The 10,171-nt window shown below is 39.4% G+C and overlaps 1 pseudogene; it reads left to right on the top strand.

Moving 5' to 3' along the window:
- The first annotated feature begins 9,758 nt into the window (after positions 1-9,758).
- LOC138468675 (small nucleolar RNA SNORA49) lies at positions 9,759-9,899 on the top strand (annotated as a pseudogene).
- Positions 9,900-10,171: the final 272 nt, after the last annotated feature.

Here is a 10,171-nt window from a genome sequence, read left to right as displayed (position 1 = left end):
TGGTAGTGAACCCAGCTGAGGGATGTCAATAGAAAAGTTGTGAAGAAGCTAAGTGAAAATAATTGTGATGACAAGTATGAACCCGACTGAGGGATGTCCACAGTGAGTGGTTGGTCTGAGTCCGATTGAGTGAGGCTAACAAATGAAAGAAGGATGAAGGATCAGAGCCTGTCAGTTGATCCAAGGGTGGAGGGTAATCACCCGATGTGAAGTTAGCAGAAGGAACTTCTGTTTCATTGTTTTGGCATATCAGGCCCTCTAAAGAAAGAGACTTTGCATGAGAAGAGACTTGGGCACTGAAGGCCCTGATATAGAGAAAAGAGACTGTAAGCTTGTACCAGAGAAGCCCAGGAGTGTGCTGTGCTCAAGAGTCCTGCCTTGTCCCATGCTAAAAACGTGGGGAAGGGAGACCACGGCCATAACATCCTGACCTATCATTTTGTGAACACTTCTTTATATTCTTGTGAAACATTATCCCACACTAATCTGTAGCATAGTGATAAGGATTGGCAATAGGTTTTTTAGTGTATGCCCTTTTATTTGACTAGACCCCGCTTGGGCAGTATTATTATTATTTGATGGTCGTAGCTTGCTCCCATCTTAGATTTAGGTTTAGATTAGGCATTTATCTCACCCATTTTACAGTTTAATAAACACCCTTGAATTGTGATCACTTATGTCTTTCTTACTTTGATACAATGCCTTCCTTACAGTGGGGAAAAGAGATCTCAATATGAGACACAATGGAGAACTTCCTCTGATGTATTGAAAAATATCAGGACTCCCTCGTGGCCATATTTGCTCAGTCAGCAACATTTCACACCTTGAACAATAGGATAATGTTTCAAAGACTGCACTCCTTTGTCAAAGTGTCAGATGTTGTCATGAAATGGTTTGAATATTCTCTTTAAGACCTCTAAAACTGTGTGAGCATGACACGTCTTGTGTCAATATTCACCCATATGTGGTGTGGGATCCCACAAGGGTTCATCCTTTCCCCACTATTAGTTATATGAAGCCTTTTCATGACCTATTACACAATTTAAAGGCAGGTTACCACTGCTAAGCTGACAACATCCATTTGTTTCTTAGACTGATTGTAGTATTGTGAAAATATAACTGTACATAAGAAGAGGTCTTTTGCGGAAGTCGGTTTGAAAGCGGTCTGTGGTGATGCAGACTCCTTTTGGTTTTCTGCTCATCCTTGGAAGGCATATTGTAGCCATTTTTTAAGGTGCGGTCTGTGAGGACAATGTTGCTGCACCTTTAAATTTTGGGCGAGCAGCATGTGTTACCAGGAATAGGAGGGTAACACTTTCAAAACCATACCGGCACAGAGCACGTTCAGAAGTTGGTATGAAAGTGGGCTCCGAGCAATACAATGAGCAAAATTGTAAAATGATCAAAGCTATTTGTTGTCGCAATTCACGTGACATTTGGACTGCGCTGAAAAAGGGAAATGCGCCAGACAGATTAGACAAGTGTGAAATAAAAGCCGATACTTGGATATCCTATGGATATCCTATGTTAAGGAAAAATACTTGATACCAGCCCACTTTGTCAATCTAATTGATGAGCTAGATCCCCGTTCTCCTTCTACTCATTTTGTCTGATCCACGTATGAAATCATGTGGGCCATTGAAAAATTGTCTAATTCCCGTGCTCCAGGCCCTGATAGGATTCCATCTTGTGTATATAGATCCGACCCTATTTTTTAGAGTAAGATCCTAAGGATTCAATTTGACAGTATCCTTCAAAAGGGTAATATTCCAACGTCTTGGGTCACCTCTATTCTCATAACCCTATATAAAAAGAGTGATTCTAGCCTATCCGAGAATTATCGACCCATATCTTTGACAGATGCAGCCGCAAAGGTTTTCTCTATTTTGGTCATTTATGACTTAGAAAAATATCTAACCACCCATAAAATCTACTCAAAATGTCAAGTTGGATTTAGGCACCAGATGGGAACAACCCTAAATGCTACTATTATGGCCCATTTGATTGCTGGAGTTAAAGAAAAAGGAACTTGGTACCGTCTACATTGCCTCTATCGACATGTCTTCTGCATTCGATACAGTTGTGCGTCATGTTCTATGGAACAAAATGCATAAGTTTGGAATTCCAGAGTATTTTATATACTGGATTACCAAATTTCATATCAACACATCATGCAGAATTTGTTTGACTAGGGATGGATCTTTAACTGAATCTGTTCCTCTCCATCTTGGATTAAAGCAGGGCTGCAATTTTGCAGCCTTGCTTATCAACCTGTATCTTGCAGATATAGACGATCTCTGGGAATCAGCTTCCACATATCCTGCAAGGCTTTTCTCACTTAGACTACACTGGCTAGCTTTTGCAGACAACCTCATTTTTTTTTATTTAACTCCTGTAGGTCTTCAATCTAAATTGAACAGATTCTCAAGGTTCACCTATACCCATCCATAATCTTATACCCAATCCATCCAAGACCCATGTTATGATTTTTCAATCCAGCAAAAAGCTTAAGAAATTTAGATGGAGCATTGGAGATATCCCCATATTCAAACTAAAAGAGACAATTTATTTGGGTTACCGACTCAGTAATGTAACTACTATTAATTCATGGGTATACTACTTAAAGCAAAAAGCGAGACCTCTATTGAGTCAAATGAAATACATTTTTCCGAACTTTGTAAATTTTCAATCCAACCGCTCCTTGAGTTCTTTACAGTAAAAGTGGAGCCAATTCTTCTGTATGCATTGGATATTTGTCCGTGTAGTCTGCTTAAGGAATTGGACTCATTACAGGGCAGCATGGTGAAAAAAAGTTCTGCGCCTGTCTTTATCCATTCCCAACTGCATTATCAGACACGATATGGGTCTTATCTCCCTATCCACCAGGTTTACATGGCGTGCTTTATCCAATTACTCCAAAATTCTGAATTGTCCTGATAATTCAATCTATCAAGATTTCTTTGATTTCAAAAAGGGTTGCTCCTCTAGCTCTATTACCAGCTGTTACTTGACTATGGATAAAACTTTAACGAGCTTGAGTGTTGAGAGCGATGACTTGTACAGGCGTCCAAATTATGTGAAACAAAAGCTATTTCAGAATAATTGGTGTCAAACCCTTGAGGAAATTGCTACGTTGAGCACATACAAGGAATATGCGAAACGTCCACAGAAAAGAGATGGTTGTAGCGACTACCTTATGATGTTTCCATGTAACATAACTAGAATGTATTATATGCATTTTAAGTTAAACCAATATCATACCCTTGAACGAACAAAGTACTGGGGAATAGGAACAAATAAGCAGGGCATTTTTAATTGTCGATTCCCTGAATGTACTGAACAGAACGAAACCTTAAAACATCTGATTTTAGAATGTTCTTTCTTTAGGGATGAAAGGACAAAGTCTTTTTCAAGATTCATTAATGTGAACTATGAAGAATTTATGATCTCACTTTGGAGTCGACTTGTGCAGGGTAAAGAGAAGGCATTCATTTTTTCGTTGGCTGCTTTTCTAAAAATAATTGGAAAAGAGATTTTGTTACTTGAATGATATATTGTTCTTTTAATTTAAAAAAACTGTTTAAATTTATGTTTTTAATAATGCATTGATTTGTAAAATTGTTCAAATATGTATTGTTGTGTATTTATGTAAAGGTTCTTTTGAACCATATACAAATAAAAAAAAATAAAAAAAGTGGGCTCCAATGGTCAGAGAGGAAGAGCCGCAGGAGGTTCTTGGCGGTTAACTGTTTGGATCAGTAAGAGCAGCGAGCACAGTATGAACTATATAAAAGCAAATGTAATTGCTGTTTTCACATTTTTCTTATCTATTATTTACCACTAAAAAGCGAGGTTTGCTTCCGAACATGTCAGTTTCAACAACTACATATAATTTGCGGAGTGGATCTATTCCGCATCAGTCCACTCCTCAAACATATGCCATTGTTCTACATACCTCATGCTCTCATCCTGGTTCTCCTCTCTCCGTTCTGGAAAAGGTGGGTCTTCCATTTGTCAAGAGCCTTTTGTCTCACAAGATCAAGCTTAATCCCCTTTGGTACAACAATGAACTGTTTGTTCTGGAGCTTTGTCAGTCGAGTTGTTCCGGGCTCTCACTACAGGAAACTCTGCCTCGGCACAGGTGACCCGCCCCGAACATAGAGATGCTTCTTTCAAATGCATTGCGGGTGGCAATGCAAGAGGGCCTAGAGGACTCTGTTATTTTAGACACTTCCTTTTTATGGTTCTGTGGGGATTTGGAGGGAGCACCTAAGACTGCGAGTGCTTCGATTTCTCCACTGTTTGTTGGTAATCAAGCCACCGCACTGCTTCTTGATTGTAATGAAAAACTTGCAATTATTTTACACGGGAAATGTTTATTTGCAAAGATATTCCAACATTCTTCTAAATTTGAGTTCTCTGGGTCCTTTGAAAACATCAAAGACATCACACAGGAGAATTTGCTTAAATTAGCATTGTTTGAAGGGAAGCTTGTGGAGCTTTTGGAATTTGAGGCCTGCCTGGCGAACAGTAACAACAACTTACAAGGATTGTTTCCTGGCAGCCCACGTGCTTCCGAACATGTCCCTGATGAGATAGGTAAAACAAGGGGGGTCTGGGAATCTCTCTACCAGCACAAACACAGCCCAATGACCTGTTCTTGGGTGAATAACCCCTGGGTGACACTCTACCAAGTCTTTAGCTCACTTTCACAGAGAAGAAATGTCCCTGCACATCAGTCTTTGTCCTGCTCAGGGGCAGTCCAGCACCGAAATACTAGGCAATTCTCCTCTGAACAAGAGTACCAACAACAACCCCATACACGTGTTTCAGCCTTGTTGGGCATCATCAGTGAGGTGAAGCTGTACCTCACTAAGAACAGTGAGCAAGGGGTCCACATCTGGATCACCCTGGTAACTTAGGGTGAAACCCAAAGTTAATTCATGCAAAACAGGGGGGTCTGGGAATCTCTCTACCAGCATGAACACAGCCCAATGACCTGTTCCTGGGTGAATTACCCCTGGGAGAGACTCTACCAAGTCGTTTGCTCAACCTGATGAGATAGGTAGGCTGACTCCTTTAGTGAATTAACAACAGCTTGATCCATTCTCCAGACCTCTTTGCTTCAATTAAATCTATATCCTCGCCTATTGCTAATTCTAAATTCAATCTCCCCTTAATCAGGGGGATACATCTGTGGTTATTTTGGGTACAGGACCAGGGAGCATGGATTTATCAGTTAGCAATGCGCAACCAGAGTGAGAGCCAGAAGAAACAATGGACTAGAAAGAGGAAGCGATGGACTAAAAGCGCTCAAGCAGCGAAAAAAAAGAACCAACAACATACCAACTGTAATAAGAATAAATTGTGAAGTAGATGGCTTGCACTAGAATGTGTAGATCAGTAAACTTGATCTTGTACTTTCATAAAAGTCTCCTGCAGCCAGCGATGGGGTTCCTATGAAGATGTGTCAGTTAGCAATGCGCAACCAGAACAAGAGCCGGAAAAAGGGGTACTTTTAAAATGGACTAGAAGGAGGAAGCCTAAAAGTGCTTAAAAACAGCGAAAGCAACTAAGAACTAGCTACATACCAACTGTAATAAGAATAAACTATGAAGTAGTTTGGGGGCACGAGAATGTGTAGATCACTGTGATTGATCTTGAACCTTCATAAAATGGCTGTGCTGTTGGTGATGGGGTTGCAATGAGGAAGTGCCCTTCTTCCTCGAAATGGTAAGTTTCAAGAAGGAGATTGAGCCATGTTCACCTGAGCTCTGGGTTATTGAATTGTTTAATGTGTACCTAATGATGCAATACAAATGGATTCAAAACCAATTCTTTGGTGCTATATTTATTACAAGAAGTCGCTGACAAATGTTTCGACCCTCATGGGTCTTTCTCAAGGCTGTATATCATATGTGTATGTGCATAAGTTCAATACCGAGTTAATTGATTTGCAGATTTTGGTGAACATGAGGGGTGCATCCTGTATGGTGACAGGTCAGCATGAAAAATAGTTGATGTGAATTTTAATATTCATGGTAAATGGGTACGACGGGTAAGTAATGCACATTCATAGTAGTTCAAACCTCAGAGCATATTGATTCAACATGTTGGATACACATGCATATATAAGCATTGTGGGTTGTGTGAAATGGAATGCACCAGGGGAGGAAAAAAGGGGGTGAGAAAGGGTGTAGTTCAGCTAATTGTATGGAGTAAGGCTTACTAATTTGTATATGTAACGATTAATGGTAGGGTCAAGGTCTTACAGTGTGGTGTAATGCTGCAGTCATTGCTGGGGGACTTTTATTGAAGTTCTGGGTACAATCTCATGATCTTGCCCCGGTTTGGTCATTTGGCCAAAGTGGTCCTGCGTCCAAGAGGAGGCCTAGCTGGCCATTGATCTATCCTTAAAGGTGAATAGCTTTGAGATCACTATTGGCAATGAAGGGTTACAGGTGGTTGATATGGAGTTGGAGGAGTTTTGTTTCCACCTTTTACTCATTAATATGTATGGGAATCTGGCTGCTCAGTCTAGTGCTAATATTCTATCTGCACTGGACACTTGATTGGTAACTGGTCGGGGATGGGTTATTCTAATAATATTATTAATGGTAATTTCAATGCAGCATGTGCAGAGGCTAAAGTGATATCATCTAGAGGAATTTCGAATTATTGCATACATTATACAATGGGGAAAGTTAGAGGGGAACAGTGGGATCATTACATGAATGTATGGAATTTTACTCTTTTGCTCACAAAGCTTCTGGATTGATCCTGTGTATGTGTCCTGTTCCCTCTTACCATACCTCTCTCTGTTACAAATAACTAGACAACAATTTAGTGATTATTCCACTATAACTTTCTCTGTAAAAATTAAGATTTCGAACCAGGATATGGAACCTCTGTTAGTGTTGGTATCTGCAGATCGAGGCGGCTTGTCATTGAAGTGGAATCACAAATATTGTTTAGAATTGATCAGGGAAGGAAAGCTATTATGTGCTCAAAACTCTGCTGAAAATTTGTGGGCACTGTTTTCAAAATACAATTTTAACAAAACGATCAGAATGTGCCCACACTCTGTGATTGGTAAGCACATAGTGATTGCCCCAAAAAGACATCTGCATTCTTTTAACAACATGGTAGCAGAGGCTAAAAAACATAAGAGGAAGCAGCTGAGGGATATGAAGTCCAGGCAAGACATGGATGAGACAGCTGCTTACAAACAGCAAAAGCAAGAGATTGGCCAAAGACACAGAAATTATATCAAATGGTTTCATATGAATATATCTGATAGTCAAGCAATTTTGAGTGTGTTAAACAATATCAATACTACAAACTTTGCGGACATTACTAATGTCACTGTGTCAAAAATTCCTAATCAAGAATCATGCTCAAGTACTGAGGATTTGTGGGTTGTTTTTTATAAGGATCTTTATACTAAGAAGTGCAATGTGCTACCTATTAATTTCCCAAAGGCCAAATAAATGTCTATGCTGGGCTTGAACTGGTCTCCCCATGATGTTCTTAGGGCCACCCTGAAGTCCAATGTTTCTAGGGCTGCTGGCCCTGATGGTCCTGCCCCAGTTTCTACAAAGGGTAATCCAGAATGGAGGGTCCTTTATTTTTGGAAATATTTTTAGAAATATGTTTTACCCTCTCGTTTCCAGGACTCTTGGTAAACATTAATTATCATCCTGCTTTACAAGAAGGAAGATCACACATTGCCCTCTAATTACAGACCAGTGGCAATTATGGATGCCTTTAGTAAATAGTTTGCTAATGTGATCCTTCAAAATCTCAATAAATGGATGGAAAACCTTGTCTCAATTCCAGGTGGGCTTTTGGAAAGCCCTTGTAACCACACTGAATCGGCTTATAATTGCCCACCTATTAGCTGAGGTAAGGAAAGGGATGAAAGTTACAGTATATATTACCTCAAAAGATATGAGTGACGTCTACTAATTCTTTGAGTTATTTTACTATAATTATAAAATATCAGCTATAAAGAGATATCAGATAAATAAAGAGATAAAGTCAGAATTTTTGATTTGATACCTATTTACTTTATCATATTGTGTATGATTTGAACATTTGAACCTTTATCCTCTTATATGATGACGATTCTTGTCAAACTTTGATAATGTCAAAACTATGCTTCTATTATTTTTTTGGCTCTAACAACTAATGTTGTACATTTTGTAAAAACAATTAAGTTTGTATTGTGGATCTCATCTGGAAAATTGTTTAATTTTCTTTACTAGATTTAAAGTTTGATTTATATAATACAGCCCCTGAAGAAGAGAACCAATCTCGAAACGCGTTGGGCAATTATTTCTGGACCAATAAATCCTGAACAAACCAAAGATCAAGGTATAAGTTGCTTTTTGTACATAAATGAAAAATGAATATGTTATTGGCATTATAACTAATGATCAGACTACGTTGTCTAAAATTTCACTCAAGAAATGTAATCTACAAACCTTATTTAAGAATTAGTATGAATATCTGATTACTTATTCTAAAAATATTTGGCCACAAAGCCCCAGACAGTGTGCATGGGACGGGAGTTCCCTAACAGGGAACTTATCTTGTTCTCAATTTGTCCACAGGCCATATGCCAGGTTTGTTTTCTTTCTCCCCCTCACCTTGACCACTAATAAATAACCATATGAATATAATACTAGACTATACAAAAATGTCAAGCTACAATTAGGAGTGCATGGTGTTAACTCACATTTTTGTGGAAAATGTCAATACCAATAGTAAGGATGTTGGCAGGGCTCAAGTCAGATAGTTCCATATGAGTTTGACCAACTAGAGAGGGTGCCATTTCAAAAGCTATAAAAACTACTATTGGGTTTAGGCAAGGGTGTGTGTTGGCACTGCTACTTTTTAATCTCTACTTGGCAGACTTAGATGAGCTCTGGGCTGACAATACTATATTCCCAGTTAAGCTGGGTAACATCAGAGTTAACTGGTTGGCTTTTGCTGATGATTTATTGTTTTTTAATGTTACACTAATAGGCTTACAGATAAAACGTAATTATTCTTTGAGTATTCGTTGGCAAATAATTTTGTGTTCAATGTATCCAAATCCAAGGTAGTGATTTACATCACAAAATGAAAGCCCAAGTCAATGTATTGGCTGGTGGGTGATGCTAGGCTGGATCACTAGCTATTGCTATTGCTGAGCTATTTGGGTTTCACTTTAACTAATATTTATACAAACAACTGAGCAGTAGGAAAAATGAATTCCCAACCTCTTGTGGTGCAGATGATGGGAATTGTTTCTAAATTGTGAAAATTCTCTTATTTGCCTCTCATCCGCATCTACATAGCAAAGATTGATCCCAGCTTAAGCTATGATTTGGTTCTCTTACTGCTTGAATTGGGTGCCTCTTATAATTCCCTTCAGGGCACAATGTGAGAGAGTGCTTTGGGTTTTTCGTTAACTATTTCCAATGTGATAATTAGGCATGAATTTGGATTGACCTTGTTAAAAACAAAGGTTGTTTGAAAACATGCTAAGATATTTCTTCCCCACATAAATATGTGTATGTACATTTGGCAGCCATGAAAACATCTTGTGCTGTTTATTCTTTTAATAAATTTACTGACAGGATGAGTGACATTGTTTATCAAATTGAGTCATCATCAGACGAGCTCATAAATCATTCAATGGGCCTCATTACGACTTTGGAGGCAGCCATGCCCTTATTAAGGGCATGGCTGCCTCCAAAATCGTGTCCGGGTTCCCTGAATGCGGAAATACCGGGCCATTCCGACTTTGGAGGGCCCGGTATTTCCTCATTCAGGGAACCCGGACCTGGTCCTTCCCCATTCCCATTTGAGCCCCCATAGGGCTCAATGGGAATGGGGAGAGAGCTAACAACGGGCCTGTTGTTAGCTCCCTGGTCCCCTCGCAGGACCCGCTCTGGACGTCTGGTAAAACCAGACTACGGCGGAATGGGATTAACAGCGCCAGCACCATTACCGGCGCCGTTAATCTCATTCCGCCAGCCTTGTAATGAGGCCCAAAGTCAGTTAAAAAGACACTTTATGAGAGGGATTGGAGTCTGACTATTGACTATTTGGGGGCTTACAAGTTATATAGGAAGTTAGGTACTATGCCGCTCTCATAAGGAATAGGAACAGTCTCTCCTCT

This window comes from Ambystoma mexicanum, chromosome 4q (genome assembly GCF_040938575.1).
Source record: "Ambystoma mexicanum isolate Mex_15411 chromosome 4q, UKY_AmexF1_1, whole genome shotgun sequence".
Taxonomy (NCBI): Eukaryota; Metazoa; Chordata; class Amphibia; order Caudata; family Ambystomatidae; genus Ambystoma; species Ambystoma mexicanum.
This window is presented reverse-complemented; position numbering and strand designations above follow the sequence as displayed.